Raw genomic sequence first — 27,262 nt, 5'->3', positions numbered from 1 at the left:
TGAATGAATTGAGATTCATTCTGTCTTTAAGAAGATGTTTGTAGGACATTAAATGTATCTCATGTTGCTTATCCTCTTCATGAATAAGATTTCTTGGAGAATAATTAACCACCTTAACCAATTGATCTATAAACTGAATCTCGCATCTTGAACAATCAACCTTATGTTGTTCCTTAATAACCATGAGTACATATTTACTTGAACTTATAAACGGCTTAATTTGATTTGAAACAATTAAATCCAAGTTTGATTTGACTTTGCGTGCCCTAACAATAAATTCAACCCCTTCTTTCTTTAGGTGATATTTATGTTCTCTTCTGTAAAACACTGCATCTTTATCATAAAGATAAGGACTCCCTAAGACAACTCCACAAATGTCTACTGGGACCACATCTAATTCCACTTCATCGATGTACTTAGATGTAATTGCAAATTTTAACCGACACTGCTTTGTGACATGTATCTAAGTTGATTTATTAATCCAACCTAATGGGTATGGTCTTGGACGATTTCGTGTTTCCAATCCCAATTGATTAACTACATGTTCATATATTAAATTTGCTTGCGATCCACTGTCAAACATTGTGTCAATATTTGTATGCTTAGAAGTCATCCTTATGTGGAAGAGTTCAAGTCGTTTATCCTCATGTGGAGGATTTATGTTGGAAGAAGATACATTAGATTTCGAACTTGAACCAATATCAGAAGTTTTACCTGTCGTAACCATGGCAATTATTTTCTGTTCATCACTTGAATCTAAACCGAGGTCTTGCTGGATTGCTGCATTTGCCTTCTTTTCATCCTTCGCCTTAAGGAACTTTTTGGGCTTAAGTTCTGGATGAAGTTTCCAGCACTTCGATTCATCATGACCGATTCTCTAGCAATGAGAACAGGTAGGTCTTTCCTTCTGAACGACTGCTGATTTCTTTCTCTTCGAACTGTTCCCCTTACTGTCTCTGGATTCTCTGTTTTCCATCTCTTTGGATGACTGAGATGACAACTTGAATGGTATACCACCTAATTCAATATGTATGGCCTGAACACACACCTCGTCAAAATCATCAGGATTAAACATTAATAAAGCATGCTGCAAATATGAATATAAACTGCTGATGTATTTTAACAAAGTTTCATGTGTATCCAATGAAATACCAAGCGCCCATGCTTTCTTCCTGAACTCATGAGTAAACTCCTGAACACTCTGCCCTTTACCTTGCCTCAGATGTTTCCAATCAATAACAGCTTGCTGCATGTATCCTAAAGGATAGAACTGTTTCCTAAGAGCTTTCAAAAACTTAGACCATGAAGAGATAAATTTTCCTGTACGCTTAACATCTAACTGAGTTTTGCTTTCCCACCAGATTAAAGTTGTTCCCCCCATTCTAAGTGTAGCTAACTGAATTTTAGTTTTATCTTTAGAAATGTTTTGAATGCGATAATACACTTCTAATTGCTTTATCCAGTTATCTAAATTTTCAGGATTCATTTCACCATCATAAACAGGTAACTCAAATTTAACATCAAGTTTCAAAAGAGATGATTTCTTAGGTTTCTTATCCATTTCAGATGCTGCACTAGAAGAGGATGATGGAGATGATGGAGGTGAAGGAGGTTTATCATCCTTGCCTTTACCTTTGTCCTTCTTCGATGCCTTCGAAGAAGAAGCTGCATCTCTCGCCTTCTTGTCTTCGTACAATTCTCCCAACATCTGCTACATAGTTAAGAATGCCTTCTGAAACTATTCCTCACTCATCTTAGTCTCAGTGTTTTCACCTGCATCAGATCTTGACATGGTTGCATTTTAAACAACTCGTTGCTTTCAAATCTCTGGACTGATCTGCTCAAGGATTCCTTCTCCTCGTTGCGACTTTGACCTGGTTAAAATTCAATGGCAACTCTACAAATGAAAACCTACTCTAATACCAAATTATATGATCTAATATTATCATATATTAAATACTGATGTAGAGTTGACTAGCCATTAGTGAATTGAATGAAAACCGAAAGCACGGAAAATGAGGAAAATTGCTGGAGCGAAACACTTTACAACAGCTGATAAACCATAATAAACATGAAAAATAGAAGTTTAAAGAGTGAAAACATAGATATACCAGTCAGTGATATTGATTACGGAGTTCGTCCCTGATGGACTACTTCTCCGGGTCTACTTTCAAGATGGGCGACCCTTTTATTAGGAATGAGAAGAAGAAGTGGATTACACAGTGATTTAGTCAGACTAAACTTGCACACAGGCAATACTAACCTCTTTCATCAAATAGCTCTTTGAACCAACTTTCCAACGCCGCTTACGGTTTCCAAATCTGACTCCCGATGTTCCCAAAACACTGAAAACAAAATCGCCTCTATCCCTCCAGAACCTACATACAAAAGCTGAAAACTTTCCTCTCCTATCTTCAATGAAGAATTCGCCTTAAAAAGGCCTACAAATACATCATAACCTCTGATATCCTCCTTTAGAATGGATCAGCTGACTTCTGGGGTTGATAGATGAGTTTTAGGGTTTGTTTAGCCACCTCAAGGCTTAGTCATGGCACCAAATTAATTAAAAATCAATTTAATACATAAAAACCCATAAATAACATTGGTTATCCCCGAAACCACTAACAGCTAGCCTAACCGAGTAGAGGTGCTAACGGTCCATGTGACTAGTGCTGCTTTCCGCGGTTTACGTGCCGACAGTTCTGTTGTCGGTTTGGAACTCGCGGTTTAACTATTGCCTGTTCACATGTATGGCAGTTTCCGTGTGGTCTGTGGACGTGGTTAGGGACCCACGGTTTTACTTATCCGCTAACCTGCTCACATGGAAATGCTGCGGTTATAGTTTCCGCGTGGTCTATCTCTGGCGGTTAGACTGATATATGGTTATTGCATTGAATTTAACAATGTTTTTATGTATAGGAATAGGCCGAGGGTTATGTATTAAGGTTCGAATGTTTTTTAATACATAGTTTTATGACTTGTAATGGATTTTGAATACATAGTGTAATTCATTAGGGTTTTTAATACATGGTTTAATGTATTTGGTATTTAGTGCATGGATTTGACATGAATATAGGGATTAGGTTAATGAGCATAGTCCTTTAGGGTAAACAAAGATAAATAGGATAGCTTAGGCATTAGGGTTTATGTCTAGGCTTAGGTTTATGGTTTCATTTAATTGTTCAAGACCCATGTCGACTCTGCACAGCGACATCAGCGAAACTGAAACCTTTACCGGACGATTGACCCTTATACATCCTTGTGGTCTCCGTGTGACGTTTTTCAACATTGCATGACAACAACCATCACATCTTTAAAACTGACACTGGTAATGACGACAAGACTATGTCATCGACCAGGTACTTTAACTCGAACCCTTTTACACAATCAACTATTTCAATCATAAATCCTACAAAGTCAAATGACAAAACACATTTCGTCGACCAAACCCTAGCGGAACTGTCGATGACATAAGTCTATAGCCAGGTACAGCACCACATCAACTGAACGCCATGAAACCATAACATTACCTGAACCTGATCATAACCAACACTGTCGATTTATCGAAACTGAACTGAAGTGACACTGAACGACACTTATGAACACTGATGTCAACACTTCGAACACAAAATGTAAACTTTGAAACTGGAACTATAAACTCAAAACGGGAAATCTAGCCAAAAAACCCCGAAAAACATCAAAAATAGTGCTAAAAACAAAAAGTGTTGATGCTGGAATAACACCTTTTTTTTCTAGGGTAAATTTTCAACATGTTTTAAAAATGGTGGTGAAAACCAATTTTTTGTGCAAAAATTGTCCAAAAAACACCCTCAAGACAAAGTGTTGATGTTCGAATAACATTTTTTTTTTCAATGGTAAATTTTGTGCAAAAAACACCCTCAAAACGAAAAGTGTTGATGCCGGGATAACAAAAAAAAAATTACGGGTAAAATTTCAACATTTCGAAATAATAGCGTAAAATATTTTATCATGACCTCGAAAAACATTAAAATTTCAAAAAAATAATGAAAACATAAAATAAAAATAAAAAAATTAAAACAATGAAAAAACACAAAACAAAAAAAGGTAAAAAAAAATAACAAAACATAAATAAAAATATATACTAAAAACAAAACATAAAATAAAAACAAAAAACAAAAAAAATCAAACATCAAAAATAAAAATCAATCATAAAAATGTAAAAAAAAATAACAAAACAAAACAAAATTAACCTATAAAAGATAAGAATTAAAAAACGAGAAAAAAATTACAAATTATAAAAAAATAAATAGTAAAAAAAACATATTTAAAAAAAATGGAAAAAAAACAAATATGATGATGATGATGATGGTTAACGTCCGCTGAGACCAAATAATGGTCTATCGGACCTAAAGAAACAAATTATCTATTTTGATTTAAGATTTTATTCCTATGCTCAAAAAGCTTGGAGAGAAGCCTCCCGCGCTCACTATAATTTTGACATTGTAAAAGGCTAGGAAGGTCAGTATTGTAACAAAGATTGTGAAACTGAGATCTAATGTGGTTATACGCGGGGCACTCTAAGAGGAAGTGGTTTTCATCCTCGATGTTCCTATTCTCACATATATGGCAAATCCTTTCCGTCCATGGCGTTTTAAGAACTGCCCAACGACCTGTTTCACTATGGAGCTCATGAGAATTCGTTCTAATCTTTGCTATATTAATTTTCTTCTTTGAGCTAGTTAAAATAGAGAGATACTTTTGATCTTCTAGGGTGGGGTTGACGACCTTCTTATAATAATTTAATAATTAAAAAAAAAATTAGTAAACAATTTTTTTTTTTTTTTAATATATAAAAAAAAAAAAAAAAAATTTCGGCCCACGATCGCGCCACCAACAGGCGGTGGGCAGGCCGTTGGGCGATTCCCGGAATCACCCAATGGCCAGCCCGTCGCCCAGTGGTGGCGCGGTCGTGGGCCGAGGGGCTGCCCGCCGCCCAGTGGTGCCGCGACCGTTGGCCGAGGGGCTGCACGCAACCCTCAGGAATCACCCAACGGCCCGCCCGCCGCCCGGTGGTGGCACGGCTGTGGGCTGAGGGGCTACATGCAGCCCTCGACCCACGGCCGCGCCACCACCAAGCTGTGGGCGGGCCTTTGGGCAATTTCGGGAATTGCCCAAAGGCCCGCCCACTACTCGGTGGTGGCGCGGTCGTGGGCCGAGGGCTGCGTGCAGCCCCTCGGCCACAGCTGCACCACCAATGGGCGGTGGGCTGGCTGTTGGGCAATTCCGGGAATTGCCCAACGGCCTGCCCACAGCCCGATGGTGGCGCAGCAATGGGCCAATTCTTTAAAAAAAAAAAATGAAAAATGGAAAATTTGTTTAATAATTTTTTTAAAATTATTAAATAATATTTAATTATAAATATGTCTATTAAAAATGTTTTTATTAATTATTTATTTAAATATGTTTATTAAATTGTTAAAAATATATTTTGTTTATTAAATATGTTTAACAATTTTTATTAAAATTGTTTAATAAATTTTTTTATTAGAAAAAAAAAACAAAATTTCGTTTTAAAAAAAATTATATTTAAAATTTATTTATTAGTTTCTTTTTAAATAAATAATGAAAATTTAATTAAAAAAAATATTATTTTTTTTTTAAATAAAAAAAAAAAAACACATTTTTTTTCTAAGTTTAAAATGTTTTTTTAATTTTTTTTTAATTGGAAAAGACATATATTTTTAATATATATATATATATATAATTTGAGCTTATTTTTGTCTTTTTAGTTTTTTCTAAATGTTTTGAATACTAATTTTATTAGTTTTTAATTTTAATTTTTTTTTGTTAATATTCTATTTTTGTTTAATTTAGTTTGTTTTTAGTTTTTTTTTCCTAGTTTTTGTTAAGGTTTTTTTTAATCTTTTTATTTTTACTTGCTTAACTTTATATATATATATATATATAATTTTTATCTTTTTTGCCAAATTCTTTGATGGTTTACGAAATAAATTTTTTCTTTTTAACATATTTTATTTTTTTGCTTGTCTTTTTTTATGTATATTTTTATATTTGTTTCTTTAAACTAATCGACATTAATAAAAAAGAAAAATAAAACAACTTGAAAATCCGTTAAGTAATCATAATTTAAAAAAAAATGGACATAAACAATTTTAAAGTGTTAAAAATAAGCTCTCTAAAAAAACAGTATGCTGCATCTACACATTTAAAAATCAGTATGAAAATCACTAACATTTAAAAACAAATATTTATATTTGATACATAAGAAAATTTAAAGTGTCAAAAATATGCTTCAAAAAAAAGAAATGTATTCTGCATCACCACTTTTGAAAATCGGGTCACGTTTTTACTACCCCTATGAAATGGGTAATCGTATCGGTTATTTAAAGTGCCAAAAACTATGTTCTAAAAAAAATATGTGTGTTATGCATCGCCCCTTTTCAAAATCGGGTCAATTTTTTTGTTATCTCTACGAAATGGGTAATAGTATCAGTTCCCGTTTCAAAGTTTACATTGTTATGTTCATTTGGATTGATGGGTCCTCCTGGATCAACCCCTATCCTACACAAGTGGAACTCAAACTTCTCTCTTAACAAGGCCTTTGTCAAAATGTTAGCATATTATTCCTCTGTCGGAATGTACTGCAACAACATTATCTGCCTTTGCACACAGTCCTATAGATGGTGATACCATATATCTATATGCTTAGATCGATTGTTAAAAACAAGATTCTCATAGAGTTTGATGCAACTTTTATTATCACAATAGATCACAATTGAATCAATCATTTAACCAAACAATCCAAAAAGTATCTTTCTCATCCAAGTAGCCTCCCAAGTTGCTTGACTGGAAGCCATGTATTATGCTTCTACCAAGCTAAGTACCATTGATCTTTTCTTCTTGTTGTACCAAGAAAAAGATGCAGACCCAACGCTGAAAATTCCACCTGATGTACTCTTTCGGTCTGATGGATTTCCCACCCAGTCTGCATCTTTGAAGCGATGCAACTTCACTCCCATGTCCATCTATATGATAGTCCAAATTGGATAGTTCCTTTGAGGTATTGTAGAACATGCTTAGCTTCCCTCCAAAATAATTTGGTCAGTCGAACCATGGCTTGGCTCAACTGGTTGAATGAATAGCACATATATGGTTGTGTATTCATAAGGTACCTCAGAGTGAACCCACCAACTGTCGGTAAACAGTCGCATCCACTTCCACACCTGAAGTGGCATCCTCTTTCCTCTAGTTGGTCGCTAGAGGATTCTCCATGGATTTGCATATGTCCATGTGGAACCTTTGAAGTATCTCGTTGGCATACTTTCCTTAAGAGACAAACAGTTCCCCATCTCCTTGCCACACTTCCAATCTGAGGAAGTAGTGTGTGAGACCCATGACCTTCATCTCAATTTTCTTACAAGGTCCTCCTTGCAAGATTTTGTGAGTTGTTCACCACTAGTTAAAATCAAATCATCAACATATAAGACAATAATCAACAATTTACCTTCTACCAAAATATGATATAGGTTTGCATCCGCTTCACTTTTAGTGAAGCCCAAACCAGTGAGATAGCTATTGATCTTGGTGTACCAAGCATGGGGTGCTTGCTTGAGAGCATACAACGCTTGCTTGAGTCTACACACATGAGACTCTCGATAAAAAGTCTCAAATCCTTCTGGTTGCTCGATATACACCTCCTTCTCAATAACTCCATTGAGGAATTTTGTTTTCACATCCATCTGGTGGATCTTCCACCTCATCTGTGCACCTAAAGCAAGAATTGATTTGATGGATGAGTACCTCACTACAGGAGAAAAGGTCTCCTCATAGTCAATCCCTTCAATGTGAGAGTACCCCTTGGCAACAAATCTGGCCTTGTACTTTTGTATGCTTCCATATGTTGCATGCTTTGCCTTAAAGACCCATTGTGATCCCACAATTGATTTGTTTGCTGGTCTTGGGACCACTTCCCAAACACTATTATTTGCAATTCATTCATACTCCTCCACTATAGCATCAACCCATACAGGTTGATCTACTTCTTCCTCTAAAGAAGATGGCTTAGAATCTACAAGTTGTATAATCAAATCCATGTAGTCAGTGTATCGATCTGGTGACCTTCTCTGCCTACGCTGATTTGAAGGAGCACCCACATTCTTCCTCATATCCTTCCAAGTCTCTCAGCGTCCCGAGTCCTTTTTCTGCCTTCTCTGAATGGTTTTGATTGAGTGCATATCTCCACTCTCTACTCCTCAATTTGTGGTTTCTCCACAACTTCTTGAGGTTCCTCCTTTGGAGCTAGAAGCTCCTTTGCTAGTGGGATCTGAAGATCCCTCTTAATAGCACCGCATGGCTTTCTCTTCATAAAATTTCACATCCCTTCACACAACTTTCATTGTGAGGGATGGAAAGTACACACGATAATTGTGGGTAGTTTCAGTGTAACCCACAAATATCCTCAACTTTGTTGTTAGCTCTAGCTTCTTCCTGGCATATTTGGAGACATGGCAGTAGACAGAGGCTCCAAAGATCCTGAAGTGTGACACATTCGGCTTCCTCCCCAAGAAAGCCTCCTGTGTTGTAATCATGCCCAAAATACAATGTGGACTTCGGTTCTGCAAATAGATCGTTGTGTTGCATGCTTTAGCCCACAAGTGCAGAGGTAGGCCCTGATCATGCAATATTGCCCTCGCTACTCCCACAATTTTGTGGTTCTTTCTCGCAGCCACCCCATTCTGCTGCAGTTGTGGGGTGTTGTCAACTCTTGTCAAATGCCTTCTTTTTGCATAGAAATTTTTAAACGCATTCAACACGTACTCACCTCCATTATCACTCCTAACAGCCTTCACATTCTTGCATTTTTCTTTCTCCACCAGTACTTTGAACTCTACAAACTTGGAGAAATTCTCATCCTTCTCTCGCATGAAGAAGATCCAACACTTTTGCGAATAGTCATCAATGAAAATGACAAAATATCTGTGCCTGATAGTGGAGGCTGTCGAGAAAGGTCCACAGACATCAGAGCAGATCCTTTCTAGGACTGCATGCACCTTTTTGTCATGATCATGGAAAGTGGATTTTGTGTACTTCCCCAAAGTACATCCTTTTCATACATCATGCTGCTTAAGTTCTCCTTTGGGAAGCTATATGGTTATCAGTCACATGATCTTCAAAGAACCATGATGCAAATGGCTAAGTATTTTATGCCAAAGTTCACAGACATCGTGGCTATGCACCTTCTCTACCTTCGTTCTCAATGCCACATCTATCTTGTATAGATTATTCACCTGAACCCCTATCGGCTTCACATGTCTCGTGACTATGTGTCTCAAGAATGCCTTTCCTTTGTTGAATATCACATCATATCCACAATCTTCCAAAACTACAACAAAGACAAGATTTTTCCTTAGGCCTGGAATGAACGTGACATCCTTGAGCTTGAAAGGGGAGCCTGACTCCCTCTGAAAGGTGATTGTACCAACCTCATTCATGTTGTACCTTTCGTCATCCCCCATGGCGATGTGCATCTGCAAGTCCTTTTCTTCTAGGTCACTGAAAAAGTCTTTATTCCCTATCATGTGGAACAAGGCACCTTAATCTAAGTACCACATGCTCCCCATCACTATGTTGTCCATGCATGCAATGAGGGTAAATTGAAGGCTTCACCTACTCCTCCTCCTAAGGTCTTATTTCTTTCCTTCTTGTGTGGACATTTCACGGCATAATTCCCTAATTCATGACAATGGAAGAAATTATTTTTTGGTAAATTTTTCTTCTTGCCCCCTTGACTAGATTCTAGTTTGGATTGGGATTTCTTCCCTTTTCCCTTCTTTTCCTTTCCATCTAATGCAAATTTCTCTTCATCCTCACCCTTGGATGAAGTCACATATCTGGTATTCCACCTTATTTCCTCCTGTACCAAATCAAACCATAAACACTCCCAATTCAGTAGTTTCTCCCTACCATTCATTTAATCTTGATAATTGTGTCAGCTCTTGGGAAGGCCTAGAAGGGCTAGGATTACCATGTATTCTTCAAGGACATTAATACCGACCCCACCAAGTTCATCATGACATTATGTGGACCTACTCAGATACTGCAGAATTATGTCATTCTTCTGCATCTTGATACTTCGAAGTTTATCATTGAGTGCCAACTTCTTATGGTCACTATTATTCTTGAAAAATATGACAGTGTTTTCCACATTGTGAATGGAGTTTCTTTTCCATAGATATTTGATACAATATGATCCCATAATCCCTCCAATATGATTCTCCTCCCTTTGGCCACATCTTTCTTCAATTGAGCACAATTTTGGGCATCAGATTCAGATGTTCGGTCAACAACTGACTTGATGTATTCTAGCAACCCATTGTCATCCAATACTACCTCCATGCGGTCCTTCCACGAAACAAAATTGGAGGTGCCTTCCAGGGCATACTCTAGCCTTAGTCCATTGAAAACCATCTTCTCAATTCTAAAGAAACCTGCAACACTGATCTCCAAATTCAAGCCTTTGAGAAACAACTTTGAATTTTGCTCTACTGTGAATCCGGATCTAATACCATGTAGAAATTATGTTATATATTTGCAACGAATCATGAATTTTTAACCAAAATCACAAGATACAAACCTACTCTACTCTTCTGCAGACATTCTTTCACAATTTAGAACAAAAAATTTAGACATGCAATAAGTATTTTTATCTGGGGAAAGAAATATGATAGAAAACCCCAATGCCTCTTGCATTAATCATACAAATAGAGATGTAATACAATTTCTTTTCTCAACTGATCTTACCCTGCAAGTGCACAACCTATCTCTATACTCACTGAAGACCTCTGACCCAGACTTAATCAATTTCTTCCTTGGCTTGAGCTCCTATTTCCTTGTGTTGTTCTTGGAGGAATTAGTCCCTATTTTTAAGGAAATTCCCTCAATTGAATTGTGCATTTCCTCTAGGTCCTTCCTCTAATTGCATGCAACACCTGTACACTCAAAAGTAGTATACAACTGATGTTACACTACCTTGGAATTTCCATATCAACTGGGTAACTTGAATTATCTGTATGCACTAGTTACTTTGGATTGATTGATCGGTTAATTGGATGATCACTGAGTTTTACTGAAGTCCCACTGCACAACTTGACCCTCCACTAGTTCTTCCAACAGTTGGAACTAGTTTAACTGAAAAAAACCTTAGATAACTTACCTTGATTGCTACAAATTATCAATCACACATGATAAACTGAACTCTAACTTCTCCAACTCCAATTTACTGAGTAAACTGGGTGACAAAAGCCATGTAAGTCAAGCTAACATCATCCAAGTTATCTAATGATGTGAAAATTCAAAATTTCTCAATTTAATCAAGGCAAAAATCAAATTGAGAATTTCTTGCTGCATTTTTCAACATTTTTAGCCATGTCAAATTTAATGGATTATTATTTAAAAGAAACAAATAAGTTATATGGATTGAATTAAATAAATTGGAAGTTTTAAATGTGCATTTTGTCAAAATGATATAGTGCATGGGTGTTACCTCAAAAGGCAAGAAGCTATTTTTCCATGGATATTTCCCTCGGATCTATTAGATAGTGTATGGAAATGTGTACATGAGCTCTCAAGATTCAAAGCAAGTACATACTATTCATCTTATCAAATGAGATAGAAGATGCATATCTAATCCCTTGCAAGTTGGTGAAGTTTGTAGATATTGCAGACAACTTTGGAGATCCTTCTTCAACCCAAAGGTCCTACTCCTAGCTCTAATTTCCAATTCTATACACACAAGCACAACCAAACAAAATAATTTTTTTCCTCCATGGAAAGTACGTCAACATGTACAAACAATAATCAAATCTAGATACATCTAAAAAGACATAAAACTTATGGGGGAGAATTCATAAATTCTTTTATTAATTAGAATGGAAGAAATACATTATACCTTGGCATATAGATGCACTCCTCTATCCTTGGCATGACCCTTCCTTTGAATCACTACAAGACTAGGCTCACCTCACATGCGAAGGAATTTTTGGTAGAAACTCACTAGCATATATGAGCAATACTCTCTATATTATCTCTCCATCTTGATAGGGAATCTATATATAGGTTTTTTCTTGAACTCAAGAGAATGTATCTTGACACCTAGGGCCATGAGAAGTTAGGAAATGTTCAAAATAATTTACCCTCAACCATCTCACGAACAAGTGGGTGGAACTAATCTCCTCATTATTGACCTATTCTAGAAAAATCACCTTCATCGCTTCCATGCCAAAGGCAAGTAGGGTACCCAGGTGTTAGGTTATCACACTATAAGGGAGCAATGGGTGTCAAGATGACAAACCTGCGAGAGTGACGAGATACTAAAAATGAAAAGTCAAGAAGGGATAAGGATTCACTTAGGATGAAACATCATAAGGTAGGACTAGGGTTTCTCTTGATGACATGAAGTGGGAGAAATGGGTTATAACAGATGCTCCCTAATGCATGAGGCCCGAAGAGAAACTAATGGCTGGAGTACGATACAAAAATATGTGACAAAATGTGAGGAAGGAGTTAATACCAAAGGATCAGATTGGACTCATATTGATACCCAACTCTCAACCATAAGATGATATTCCTTGAGGTGGGCATACCCATGTTTGGCATATACATAAATTGAACATGGCCACCAACCATACTCTATGGATCCATGACATGAAATGCTAGTACATGACCATAATACATACATAGTAGATCCAAGCAATAAATCAAAATATCATAGCCACCAACACATATAATGTGGATCTATGTTGTAGTATACATCAACAAGGCTACAAACATATAGAAGAGAGGTCCTCTAGAGTAGCTATCAAAGTACATAAAATGATAGATAAATCCAACATAGCTTGGGAAGGTGCCATATAAGAGTGAGATATCCCTATCTGAAGGTCTTCTACTCAACCCTGATGGTACAAATCTATAGCATGTGAATGAATAAGTTGATTTTGATGATGGTAGAAATCATCTGATTACTAATCATTAGGGTATTATATTATAAAGAGAAGCGAGGGGACCCACCAATAATGAAAATGGACCCCAAGATCCCTAAAACAACCCACAAAGTTGGAATAAATGTGTTAACATTTAACACTCATGGATTCAACCAATTAGGAGCCAATGAGGTAAGATTATTGTTGACTGCGAGGAACCCCCCACTAATGTCTGCAAGCACCAAGGTGATACTGGTTCCTAGACCAAACCCTTGGATAATGAGTTGAAGTCAACAAGAGAAGATCCATCGAAGGAGGGCCTTGAAGTATCCCCTATCAATTGACATGAAACACACCAAGAGATGATGTGAATGGATGAGGTCATGAGATACAACTAACACGGGGATGAATGACACAAAAGGTCAACAAGGACTGCAGATGGTCGACTAAGGTTGAGACATCCCTTGAACATGTAACAATACGACACAAAAGTACCTTATGAGATTTAATGACACAACATGAGAATCTTGCATTAGGAATTATCTGATATATTGGAGAATATGTAGCACGTTCAAACCAGAAATCAATGCATGAAGATGATATGGATTATATCATATTACAACTAGGGGAGATTCTATTAAAGAGGATCAATGATAATGAGGTTGTGATAGTGAAAATGATAATAGGGGGGTGATTTAGTATTTCGACATGTACAACAAGTTTTGTTTTTTGGTGGACTAGCATTGGTGTATGTATAAATGGAACAATATGAAATGTTGTATAGTTTGTTTGGGAAATTTGTGTGTTAACTTTTGGAAATACATGAGGATATATTGTCTCACTAAATTATGCAGGCCACCACTACTAATATGTTTTTGTATAATGTACTCAATTAAGTGTTTTGTTCAACAATTTCAATATAAATACGTAATCTCAATTTAACTAACAAACATACAAACAAACAACGAAAAATAAAAAACTTATTACATATTTTTTTTAAATATATATATTTAACTTATGTATTATTTTTTTAAAATAATTAACCACTTTGAAATAAATTTATCATTTAGTTAATTTTTTTTTTTAACCACTTAAAATGATATTTATTATAATTGATTTTTTTTTTCCTTGGCCGTAATAAACGATATCGAATAATATATCACAATTCATAGATTATCATATGCCAGCTTTAATTGACTTATTATATTCTTGGGTGTAATGAAAGAGTTAACAGATATGTTTTATTACACATAGATATGATCTCAATCTTGGATTCTATGAATTTTATGATTCCTTGGAAATAAAAGTCAAGATTATTCATCTTCAAAATAAAATAACAATATAACAATAAAATGGTTATAATAATGAGATTTGATTCCAAATTCCAATCCTACAGCTCGGTGTCGGATCCACCATTTCTTTAAATTATTGTACGTGTGGGTCAACATTATTAAAAACTTTGTTTGATTCATCACTTCTTCAACAAACTATTGTTACTTTTGTCAAAGCTTAAAGGAAAAGGTTAAAGTTTGAAATGAAATAAAAAAATTAACTGAGCTAAAAGCAATTTTTTGGTGGGGACTTCGTTGCCATAAAGTTAAAGTTATAAAATTAAAATATTCTTCATAGAATAGAATAGTTAGTTTTCCTATGGCGTACCCAATGATCAAATTGTTCTCTCCAACAAAATCAAATTTTTGGTGGGGACTATGTTGCCCTAGGGTTAAAATTAAAATATTCATCATATGATAGTTAGGTTCCGTATGGTAGTAGCCGGAGATCTGATTCCCAGAGTCGAGTCTAGTCGGAGAAGCAGCGGGGAAAGTGTTTCTGACAGGTTACTGAACAAATTGTTTACTCAAAGTCCTAACTGACCCACTTCTAAGGCACTCCGAACTAACCCTTGCATTGACCATGGTGGAATTTGAAATTTGTTTATTATTAAGCCCATCAAATAAATATGGTTAATTTTTCGTTATCCATATTCAAATTTGTTTATTAATAGTTAATTTTTTATTAAATATAATTATAATTTTTTATAATTATTAAAAAAATTAATGGTAAAAATAGATAATAAAAATTATTAAAATTTATAAATTATTTTATTTTAAATTTTTTATATAAAAAAAAATTTCCTACCTAATTTCCAAAATTACAACCAAATCTAAATAAAAAGTGGTTTGTTATATGGCAACCCATGCTTCAGTGTCTATTTAGAAAAGTGTAAAGTGGTTTGTTATATGGCAACCCATGCTTCAATGTCTATTTAGAAAAGTGTATTGGATGCAATGTTGATTTGATTTTTATAAATATAATTATTATTAAACATTAAAAGTGAAAACCAAATACAAATAAAAAGTGGTTTGTTGTATGACAAACCATGGTACAGTTTTTATTTAGAAAAGTGTATTCAAAGCAATGTTGATTTGATTTTTATAAATACAATTATTATTAAACATTAAAAATGAGTTCAATTAACACCACTACAACCAAATACAAATAAAAAGTGGTTTGTTGTATGGCAACCCATGCTTGAGTGTCTATTTAGAAAAGTGTATTAGATGCAATGTTAGATTTGATTTTTATAAATACAATTATTATTAAACATTAAAAGTGAACTCAATTAACCCCACTACCTATTACTTTGGATGTCCAAATGTTCAAAAGGTATAATTTTCTCATTTTCAAAGAATAATTACATCTCAATTCCACTATAAATAAATAAAAAAGTACATTTCATTTATAGTGTGAATAAATGGTTTTAGTGGAGATCAAGATCAAAGTTTAAAAAAGTACATTTCATTTATAGTGTGAATAAATGGTTTTAGTGGAGATTAAGATCAAAGTTTAGTGAACCTGTATGAGTTTTTATGGTGGATTAAAATTATGACGTCAATTTTATGATTATGTGTAATGAAAAATTATGAGTTAAAATATATATATATATATATATATATCAAAAAAGTTGTTTGAAAAAAAATATGGAGATTATGATATTAGGAAGAGAAATGGGGTGTGCAAAAGATGTGCTTTAATACTTGTTTTTTGAAATACAACTTTTCTTGCCCATGTTTCCTTATGTTAATATCCCATTCACTTTGTACTTAGGTGGTCTTTTGAACGTTTCTTCCTACTTATTTGGGAAGGGGCACATGCCTCATCCAAATTCTCGAGGAAAAATTGTTATTCACCCTCATTCATAGATCATTTTTAAACTTCGCAATAAAGATTGAAAGAACTCATATCCCATTAGCATTCTCCATCCTCCCATTTAAATGTTCTTTCTCTCTTTGTTCACAAAAGAACTTGTGTGAAACCATTGTGGTTATCCATGTCATTGAAAAGAGAACCCCATGGAATTATGGTTAAGAAAAGCTTCTAGAGGGTTGGGGCCTTGATACTAAGAAACAAGAGGAAATGGGATGTTTTTTAGGGAAAAAACATGGTTGCAATGCCCATAAGAGTTGAAGCAAACACCAGTAAACTTTGTGACTTTGCTTGAGCCAATTGGCCTCCTCCAAATCATTCCAAAATAGAAAAATAGAGATCTTGCACTCTTTTTGCCTGCACTATAACGGAAGAGGGTCATTGAGGAATTGTGGGGTAGAGGAAGGAATAGATTCCTTCTATTATTGAGGAGAAGAGAGCTCTATAGTCATTGATGGCAAGATATTGGGATCCTTCCTAGGGTTGTAATTAGGGGGTCAAAGGGCCCACTAGAGTATTAATGGCATAGTTATGTTAGTCATTCAATGTTAAGTGGATTAGGCCCATTATGGATGTTAAAAAAAATAATGACCACTAATTAGTTAGCATAGAATAAATGTAATGTGGTCTCATAAGAAAAGGTATATTAAGTAGTTAGTAGTTATGATTAGGGTTCATCACTTAGTTATAATGTAGGACGGAGTCTCCCTTATGGATGGGTATCAAGGAGTATTTTGTATTTGAGTTCAACTCACTCAGAGGTCACCATACCTAAACAAGAAAGTGAGCAATAGTAGATTTCTTCAATAAAGTATCATTATACAGTGTTGTTGCTAGGATCAGGAAGCACTGAGAGAAGTGGTGTTTTCTAAAGACATTGTTGCTTGTGATCCCATTAGACATTGGGACAAATTTACCGAGATTCTTTCCACATTTAAATAGGTTATATTAGATATTAATAATATGGGGGAAAACCATGGGTTTTCATAAATCTGCAGCTCGAAAATATCCATGAGCTTGACTGAATCAAGTTTATCTGATCCATCCTAATAATCCCCCCCCTTAAAGTTGACTCACTGTAATGCCTCCTCCCACATTTACCCACTTTTACAGGCTCTTTGTGGTCAACATTAGATGAGTGTCACTATGATATGACCCGACCACCAAGTTCTAGTTATGGAAGTGGGATCGACTAACCAAAAACTTACAACCATCTCTTAGGGACTACAGACCACTCAGGAGTCTGAAAACCACCCGAGGTGATCAATCCCTGAGCTAGAACTCTTTTTCACAAGGGAAACTCCCCAAGCGCATCCATATCACTGCATTCATGCAGATGGGAGGCTATAACCGCACTCATAGACCTTGATGCCAACACTAATGACCGAAATTCCTTAGTTCAGTGCATACAATCGCGAGATCTCTGCCACTTTTTCAGGCAAGCCTCTAGACCACTGCCCAGAACTATTTGTAACTTTCCAGAATCATGCCAATAAGGATAACAATACTAAACAAACATAACTTGAGCCAGAGCTTGACCAATACATGCCTAATGCAAGATAGACATTTCGTCAAACACATGCCAAACGTGTAAGATACAAATCATGAATGCATATCTTATCATAATCTTCTGAACTACATCTGAGAACAACCAAGAAGGCTTAATGCCCTCTCAAGCTAGATGCAATAACACTTGTTAGTTCATGCATTCATCAACCATTCAATAACTTATCAAATCATGAGAGAGATCCATATTTATAACACATCATAAATCCGTGCATATAAGCAACATATGACCAGAATATAAACTATAACAAATCAGCCATAAGATCATTATAATAATCTGTAGAAGTGCTCATAGATCACAATATGAAAATAGATCATATTAACATATGAAAATTCCAACCAAATCATGGACTTCCACATACCACTCAACTATATATTGGGTTGAACGAATCTCTTTTTCATCCAATCACCCCCATGCCATATTTCAAGCATGAATGTGGGATAATAAGTGTTAAACCAAAATAAAACCAACCAAGGCTTCCAAAGGCCAAACCACTTCAACCCTCAAGCACAATTATTTCACATATATGGTCCAGAAATCACTAACATCAACCGTATTAGTCTCTACCCAAGTTTTCCAGGGCTCCAGGAACTCGTAACTAAACCCACGACATCCATGAAACCTGTAACACCCTTCTCCCACATTTTCACAAGCTAATCGGTCCACTGGGGTAAACATGTGATGAAGAGTTACTATGATATGATTCAAATCCCAAAGTACAGTTAAAGAAGTGGAACTAACATGACAAGACGAATCTGATCTTCCACAGATGCTACAGAACCTTCAGGAGCCAACCAATCCTTCCAGGTGACTAACCCCTGAGAAAACATATTGTTTTGTTGAACTAGAGCCAAAGTCACACTGATGGCAAGGCATTCATGCGACTGAGACCCTCCAGTCACTCCCACAGTAAGGCATCCATGCAATTGTGGCCTTTTTCGGGTAGTTCTATGGTAGCGACCCGCGATTCTGAGCCACTTTTTCAGGGCTAGGTCTTAGGCCATTGCCTAGAACTTCATGAAACTTCTAGAAATGATAAATAGCATTGAAATAAGGTTACTAATGTAAACAATTGAACAAGGAATTGACTTGACCCCCACTATCCATGTCGCACATTTCCTCAAACATAGTGTAAACATGTAATCTATATGTCATAACAACAGATCTAAGCATAGGGATCTCATACATATCTGAGAATCATCAAGGAGAACAAATATCTCCTCCCAATAGCTAAAATGTTATCTATTAGGTCATTCATTCATTAACATTTCATATACTAACCAAAACATGATGAGAGCCATAACTAAAGTCTATCATAAGCCATGCTCATAACCAACATATAACCAAAGATATATCAATGAGGAAACAACCGTTAAATCCACATAATGACAAGTACATTTACCCATAAAATACAAGAGGAATATATCTCTTATTAACATATGTAAATGCAACCAGGTCTCAGACTTCCATGTACCACTTGACCATAGATGGGTTGAACCAAATCTTTCTTTCACTCAATCGCCCCAGTGCCATATTCCAAGCGTGAATGTGGGATCTAATGAAACAACTCGAACAAAACCAAAGGAGGGCTTCCAGAGACCAAACCACTTCAACCCTCAACCAGTGATTCCACCTCATAGTCAGACATCACTAACCATCACCATATCGGTCTCTACTTAAGTTGTTTATGGATCTAGAGCGTTTGTTCCAACCAAGGCTTCCAGGATTAGTAACTCAACCCACAGTTGTTGTCGGGATTCCAGAGCGTTTGTCCAGCCACGGGTTCTAGGACTAGTAACTCAACCCACCAAGGGCTTCCAGAGCATTTTTCCAACCAAGGGTTCCAGGACTAGTAACTCAACCCAAGTTGTTAAAGGGCTTCCAGAGTGTTTCTCCAACTAAGGCTTCTAGGAACCAGTAACTTAACCCACAACCATAAGGAACATGAGAACCAACTAGAAAGCAAAATTAAACGCACAATAGCATGACTATCTAGGAAATGGAAGGGCTAGGCAAAACCACTATCAATCTAGGTAATCCTCCATACTAATGACAAATCATAACCAAGGAACCACATGCATGTTCCATGCATGGAAAAACTAGAAAGAAAATCATACATGAAACTCAGTACATGCAAATAAAATTTGTTGTAGGTGTTGATCCCCTTGTAATCTTGCACTTTCCTGCTTCTCCTTTTCCTTCTTGCTCTAAATCCCAAGTATGCCACACTCCTCCAAGAGTTGTCCAAGAAAACTCTAGGTATGCAAGAGTATGAGAGAAAGAATAGAATGAAAGTGCTAAGAGTGAACTGACCAAAATCCATGAACTGATCCTCATAAGCCTTTTTATTAATGAGGACTCTATTTTCTTCATTTTCCATTATTTTTCCTTCATTTTCCTCCTCACATGCAACCTATGACTCTTCACCTTCCTTTTGTCCTATTTTCATAAATAAAATTCCAATAAATTCCTCTTTGCCATTGCCTTTGCCAATTTCCATAGCCATTAATTAATCACAAGTGATCCCCTTCACTATGTTTTTTCCCAACATTCAGCTTGGAATATGTGTCCCATGAACATGGTTATTATTTTTCCTTTATTAACTTTATTACATGAAGTTTTAACCTAGGGTGGTTACAAACTCCTCCCCTTAGGGGAAGACCATCCTCGATGCTCAATAACACCTACAACCAGCAAAACACCTAAAAAACATGGTATACTGCTTATGGAGATTTATAACTTAGCTCATTGCAGTATTTACAATGATAAACCTATTGAAATCATAACCAATCATGATAAACATGAAAACATGACAATCATACCACTTATTGGAGCTTTATAGCATAGCTCATTGTGGTATTTACATCATACATATACATATACATGGACATGACCAAAACAAAACATCAACACATACACCAAAACTTCCTTGCTTGAACCGACAAACAAGGAAGGATACCTAGCCTGCATTTGATCAACCATCTCCCATGTAGCTTCATCAGGCACAAACTGCTTCCATTGCACTTTAACCTGGTCGAATGCTCGGTTCCAAAGCATGAACATATTTCTCTGCAAAATGCACTGAGGTTCCGATTGGAATTCTCCTTCTAGATCCACCTACAGTACATACAAGTCAATCACATGATCAACATATTTAACATAATTGCTAAGCAATGAAACATGGAAAAAATCATGGACTTTCATTATCGAAGGCAGTGCAAGTCGATAGGCCACAGGTTGAATCCTCTCAAAGATCTTGAAAGGCCCACAATATCGAGGTGCTAACTTCACACATGACCCAATCCTCAAGGAGCTCTTCATGGGCTTGATGCACAAATACACATGTTCCTCAACTTGAAACACCTTAAACAACTTGTGTTGATCTGCATAAATTTTATGCCTATCCTGTGCTACTTTTAAAATTTTGTGTGATAACCTGCATCTCCTATTCCATCTCTTCCAACATGTTTCGTCCTATCAACACCATGTTAATTAGATCACTCCAACTGATAGAAGTATTACAACTCTACCCATAGAGTGCCTCAAATGGACTCATCCTCAACAAATCTTAATACTGATTGTTATAAGAAAACTCAACCATAGGTAGATACTCTTCCCACTTTCGTTGTTGATGCATCTCATACATCCTCAACATGTCCTCTAGAATCCTATTGACCCTCTCTGTCTATCCATCTGTCTGCAGATGATAAGTTGTAGTGAAGGCCAACTCTGTACCCAAACCTGCAAATAACTATTTCCAGAATCTCGAAGTGAACTTAGCATCCCTGTCTAACACAATCTTTTTCGGAACACCATGTAACCTCACCACATCTCTGATGAATACATGTGTCACATCACTAGTTGAATATGCATAATTTACTAGAATTAAGTGCGCTACCTTTTTCAACTTGTCCACCACAACCATAATTTAATCATCTTGTCAATATTTCCTTGGAAAACCTGTGATGAAATCCATGGAAATGAACTCCCATTTCCACTTTAGAATCAAAATCAGTTGTATTAAACCACTTGGATTCCTAAACTCTGCTTTTTACCTATTGACAATCCAAGCATCTAGCCACGAACTCCGCCACTTCTTATTTAGATTTGGCCAATAATAAAATTTCTTCATCGCTATCAATGTTTTCTGATATCCTGGGTCACCTAAATATGACTTAGCATGAAATTCCCTCAAGATAAGCTTCTTGAGCTCACTCTTGTATGGCACATCGATCATGTCCCTAAATCTGACCAATCCATCTGTTGAAGATGACAGTCCACATTCTGTTCACCTGTACCCTGTTGTAACCTTTGCCTAAGCTCTCTATACCTATCATCCTACTAACCTGCCTATAAGATTTGATCCTGTAAATCCGTCCCATAAGAACTCATAGTTGAAATGTGATTTACCTATATCCACCTTCTAAGAGCATATGCAACCCTGTTCTCTTTACTTTAATGTACCTGGTCTCAAAGTCAAACTCACCAATCATGGCCAACCATCTAGCTTGTCTAGCATCCATATTTGTTTGCTCAAATAGATACCCCAATCCATTATGATCACTCATTAGTATGAATCTCCTGTCAAGAAGATAGAGCCTCCACATCTTCAATGCATGTATGATCGTTTCCAACTCAAGATCATTTGTGTGACATAGTTTTTCTTGTGCTCATTTAGTTTCCTTGATTCACAGCACACTATTTGTCCTTCCTGCATCAAGACTCCACCAAGTCCTCTATTGCAATCATTTGTTCGCACCACAAACTCTTTATACGGATTTGCAATCTTTAAAACTAGGGAATTTGTTAACAACGACTTCAACTACTCAAAAATAACTATGTATTCCTCTGTCCATTCAAATTTCTTACCATTCCTTTGCAACAATGTAATAGGATAAGTATTCTAAGTGAACTTCCTCATAAACCTCCTGTAATAACTCTCTAACCCCATAAATGACCTTAACTCATCCACATTCCTAGGAGATGCCCATTCCATGATAACTTTTATCTTTTTTGGATCCATTGCTATTCCTTCCTTGGAAACCACATGTCCCAAGTAATGTACCTTTTTCTAAAAGAAACTGCATTTGCTAATCTTGGCATACAATCAATGCTCTCTTAGCAATCTCAATATTGCTGCTAAATGTTCGGTATGTTATTCCTCATTATTGGAATATATAAATATATCATCAATGAATACAATGAAAAATTATTTGGATAAGGATGCAATACACTCATCAAGCACATAAAAGTAGTTGGAGAATTAGTCAAACCGAAAGGAACTACAACAAACTCATAATCCCCATACCTGGTCTTGAAAGTTGTCTTGTAATATCCTCTTCTTTAATGCGTACCTGATGGTATTATAATCTTAAGTCAATCTTTGAGAACACTGCTTCTCCCTTCAACTGATTAAACAATTCATCAATCCTTGGAAATGGATACCTATTCATGATTGTCACCTTGTTAAAATGCATGTAATCAATGAATAACCAGGGAGTACCATCCTTCTTCTTTACAAACAATACCAGTGCACCCCACGGTGACACACTTGGCCTAATGTACCCCTTGTCAAGCATTTCCTTCAAATGCAACTTCAATTCCATTAACTCTAGTGTGCTCATCCTGTGTGGTGCCTTTGATGTTGGTGCTACCCCTGGTATCAACTCAATAGAAAAGTCCATTTCCTTGTGAGGCGAAAATTATGAAATATATGTGGAAAATGCATCTTAAAAATGTTGTAGAACCGAGTACCTGTTCAATACCTCTACATCCTCAACATCCTTACCTTTATCACTAGAAATACGTACTGCAAATAACTCACACCCTTTCTCGCAACTATGTTTTTCCTGCATAGATGTAACTATTATGACTAACATAGCTTTCTTCTTACCCTGCAAGATTCTTTGCTCCCCATTGTCATCCAAGCACTCAATAGCCTTATCATAGCAGTCTACCTTAGTCCTGTGAAGATATAGCTAGTCCATACCCAAAATCATACTATATGATCCCAACCGAAGTACATTCAAATGTGTGGATGTAGGCATACCATTCAATTCAAATGCACAAGCTCTTACCCAATGATAAACTCTCTTCTTAGTACTTATAGCCAACTACACTAACTAAGACTCTGCACGCACTTATTTATTTAAACCACACTTATCCACCAATTCAGGACTAATATAACTATAATTAGATCTAGGGTCAATCAAAATAGAAACAAATTGATCACAAATATTACTGTCCATCTCGATAATATATGATTGATGATCTTCCTGCATGTTATCCAATGCTACATAAATATGAGGAATACTTTATCCAACATCCCCCACTGTCTATGCCTCCTAAGCACTGCAAATTTGCGGTCTTCCACCCTGATGTTGTGGAAAATCTCTCCTACAATGATCCTTTCCACAAGTCCAACACTGTAAAGGCTTCCATCTTACACCCTTGTTCTACTCCTAAGATTGAAATTCTTGCCCTTTGTCAGATGAATTGAACTTCTTAGGCAGCGTTACATTCTATTTGTTACCTATTTCATGAGGCCTTGTTTTCTTCTTATCTCATTTACCTTTATTCTTTTCATTACCTCTCCAACCCTGGTTAGTCTCAGATTTATGCTTTGATTGCTCATAACAGTGCTTTATCTTCTTGATGGCTTCCTCCAATGATCTCGGCTCATCAAACTCAATCCTGTATTTGAATTCTAGCACCAACCCACTAATGAATCTATGAATTTTGGCCTTCTCCTCCTTGAGATAAGGCACATACCACAATAAATCCAAGAATCTACTAGTGTACTCCTCATCGGTCATGGCTCCGATATTCAGCTCATATAATTCTTTTTCCATCTCATCATAGTATCTCTCCAATAGATACTTCTTCCTGACTAGTCTCTCGAACTCACTCCAAGTCAACTCCTCTTCATGAATATCTCTAACGTTCTTTACATATTCCCACCATATATTTTTTTAACCTTCAAGGCTGAATGTAGTTATTCTAGCCTTCATGTTTGATGAGTAGTCATACAACCTAAAGAACTTATTCATCCCAAGAAACCACACTTCAACATCCTGTGACTTCTTCATCTCCCCATCAAATGTAGGTACCTTTGCTTTCTTTAGCTCATCCGAAAAATATCCCCTGTCGTTCCTTCTGTAAGGATGATAATGATGATGATCATGATACCTGTTAGAACCAAAACTAGAATATAACCTGTGTCCATCACCTCTCGTGTTTGGTGTATCAATGAATCTACCAGCTATGATCATGTCATTGCTATCTGACATGTGCCCACCGTGAGACCGACTCCCATATGCCCCATTAGTCCTATCCTCCTATCCATGATTGATTTTAAGAGGTCCTTGTCTTTGTAAGTTTGACAAGTGTTGAAGGATAAATACATTAACTTCTTCTTCTTTCTCCTGTGCCCTAGCAAGTATCTCTTGTGATTGAATGATTCAATCATTATCTTCTTTTCAAATCCTTATTTCTACCTTCAAACTTCTCAAAGTGTATCCTATGTGAGGGGAGTACTCATCACCATGTTCCTCATCTGATCTATAGGGAGAATCTCATGAATTGTAGTCTACCATTCCCATTATGCATTGTTTTTCTTCTCTTCTTGCAAGGCATACTATTTCATCTAAACCAATTCATCAACAAACCAACGTACCTCTGTATAGTTCGGTGAGGATATGTCGTCTGCAAGACCAACCAAATTAGCATAACATATGTATAATCATAATCACAACAATATATAGGCATCATCTCAATCACCATCCAATTAGCACGCTTGATGCCACAACTTCAACACCAACTAGACACAATGCATGCATAACAACATAGGTATGACATGCATGCATACACAATACATACAAATATTGACATGCATTCATGACGAACACTTTGTGAAAACAACACCCTCAACTTCTACATGACTTCATAACGACAACCATGACCACCACCATGCATACACAACAAGCACATAGACCACAAGCGTAATGAAACACATACAAACATCGTGTACATATGACAACACATTTATCAAGGAGATTGGAAACCAAACATCACCCAAGGAGAAGAGAACCATGCTCTGATACCACCCTGTAACACCATACTTCCACATTTACCCAAGATAATCGGTCCATCAGGGTAAATATGTGACAAAGAATTACTATGATATGATTCAACTCCCCAAGTACAGTTAAGGAAGTGGAACTGACAAGAAAAAACCATTCTGGCCTTCCAATGATGCTATGAAACCTTCAGGAGCCAACCAACCCTTCCAGGTGACTAACCCATGAGACAACTTACTGTTTTGTTGAACTAGAGCCCCAGTCATAGTGATGACAGGTCATGCATGTGAATGATACCCTCCAGTCGCTCCCACAGCAAGGCATCCATGTGATTGTGGCCTTTATCAGGTAGTTTTATGCTAGCAACCCTGGATTCTGAGCCACTTTTTCAGGGCTAGGTCTCAGGCCACTATCCATAACTTCATGAAACTTCTATAAATGATAAATAACATTGAAACAATGTTACTAATGTAAACACTTGAATAAGGACTTGACCTGACCCCCACTAGACATGTCAATAACATCATCAAATATATCATAAACATGTAATCTAGAAGTCATAACAAGAGATCTAAGCATATGGATCTCATACTTATCTGAGAATCATCAAGGAGAACCAATATCCCCTCCCAATAGTTGCAATGATATTTATTAGGTAATTCATTCATTAACATTTAATATAATAATCTAAACATGATGAGATCCATAACTCAAGTTTGTCATAAACCATGCTCATAACCAGCATATAAACATAGATATATCAATGAGGAAACAACCATTAAAGCCGCATAATGACAAGTACATTTACCCTTGAATTACAATAGGAGCAGATCTCTCATTAACATATGAAAATGAAACCAGTTCTCGATTTTTGATGTACCGCCCAACCATATATTGGGTTGAACAAAATATTTATTTTAGCCAATCACCCTTATGCCATATTCCAAGTGTGAATGTGGGATCTCATGAAACAGCTCGAACAAAACCAAACCAGGGCTTCCAGAGGCTAAACCACCTCAACACTCAACCAGATACTCCACCTCACAGTCAAATATCACTAACCATCACCATATCGGTCTCTGTTGAAGTTGTCCAGGGCTCTAGAGCATTTGTTCCAACCAGGGATTCCAGGACTAGTAACTCAACCCACAGCTATTGCGGGCTTCCTGAGCATTTTTCTAACTAGGGATTCCAGGACTAGTAACTCAACCCACCAAGGGCTTCCAGAGAGTTTTTCCAACCAAGGATTCCAAAAAGAAAGGAAACCCACAACACCATGGCTATCCAGGAAATGGCAAGGATAGGAAAAACCACTGTCAACCTAGGAAATCCTCCATGCCAATGACATATCATAACCAAGGAACCACATGCATGTGCCATGCATGCCAAAACTAGCAAGGAAACCATACATGCAAATCAGTACTTGCAAA

Source organism: Pinus tabuliformis, chromosome 6 (genome assembly GCF_031772625.1).
Source record: "Pinus tabuliformis cultivar Carrire ecotype Pingquan chromosome 6, CPIR1, whole genome shotgun sequence".
NCBI classification, from domain to species: domain Eukaryota; kingdom Viridiplantae; phylum Streptophyta; class Pinopsida; order Pinales; family Pinaceae; genus Pinus; species Pinus tabuliformis.
Note: the sequence above shows the minus strand (reverse complement) of the source record.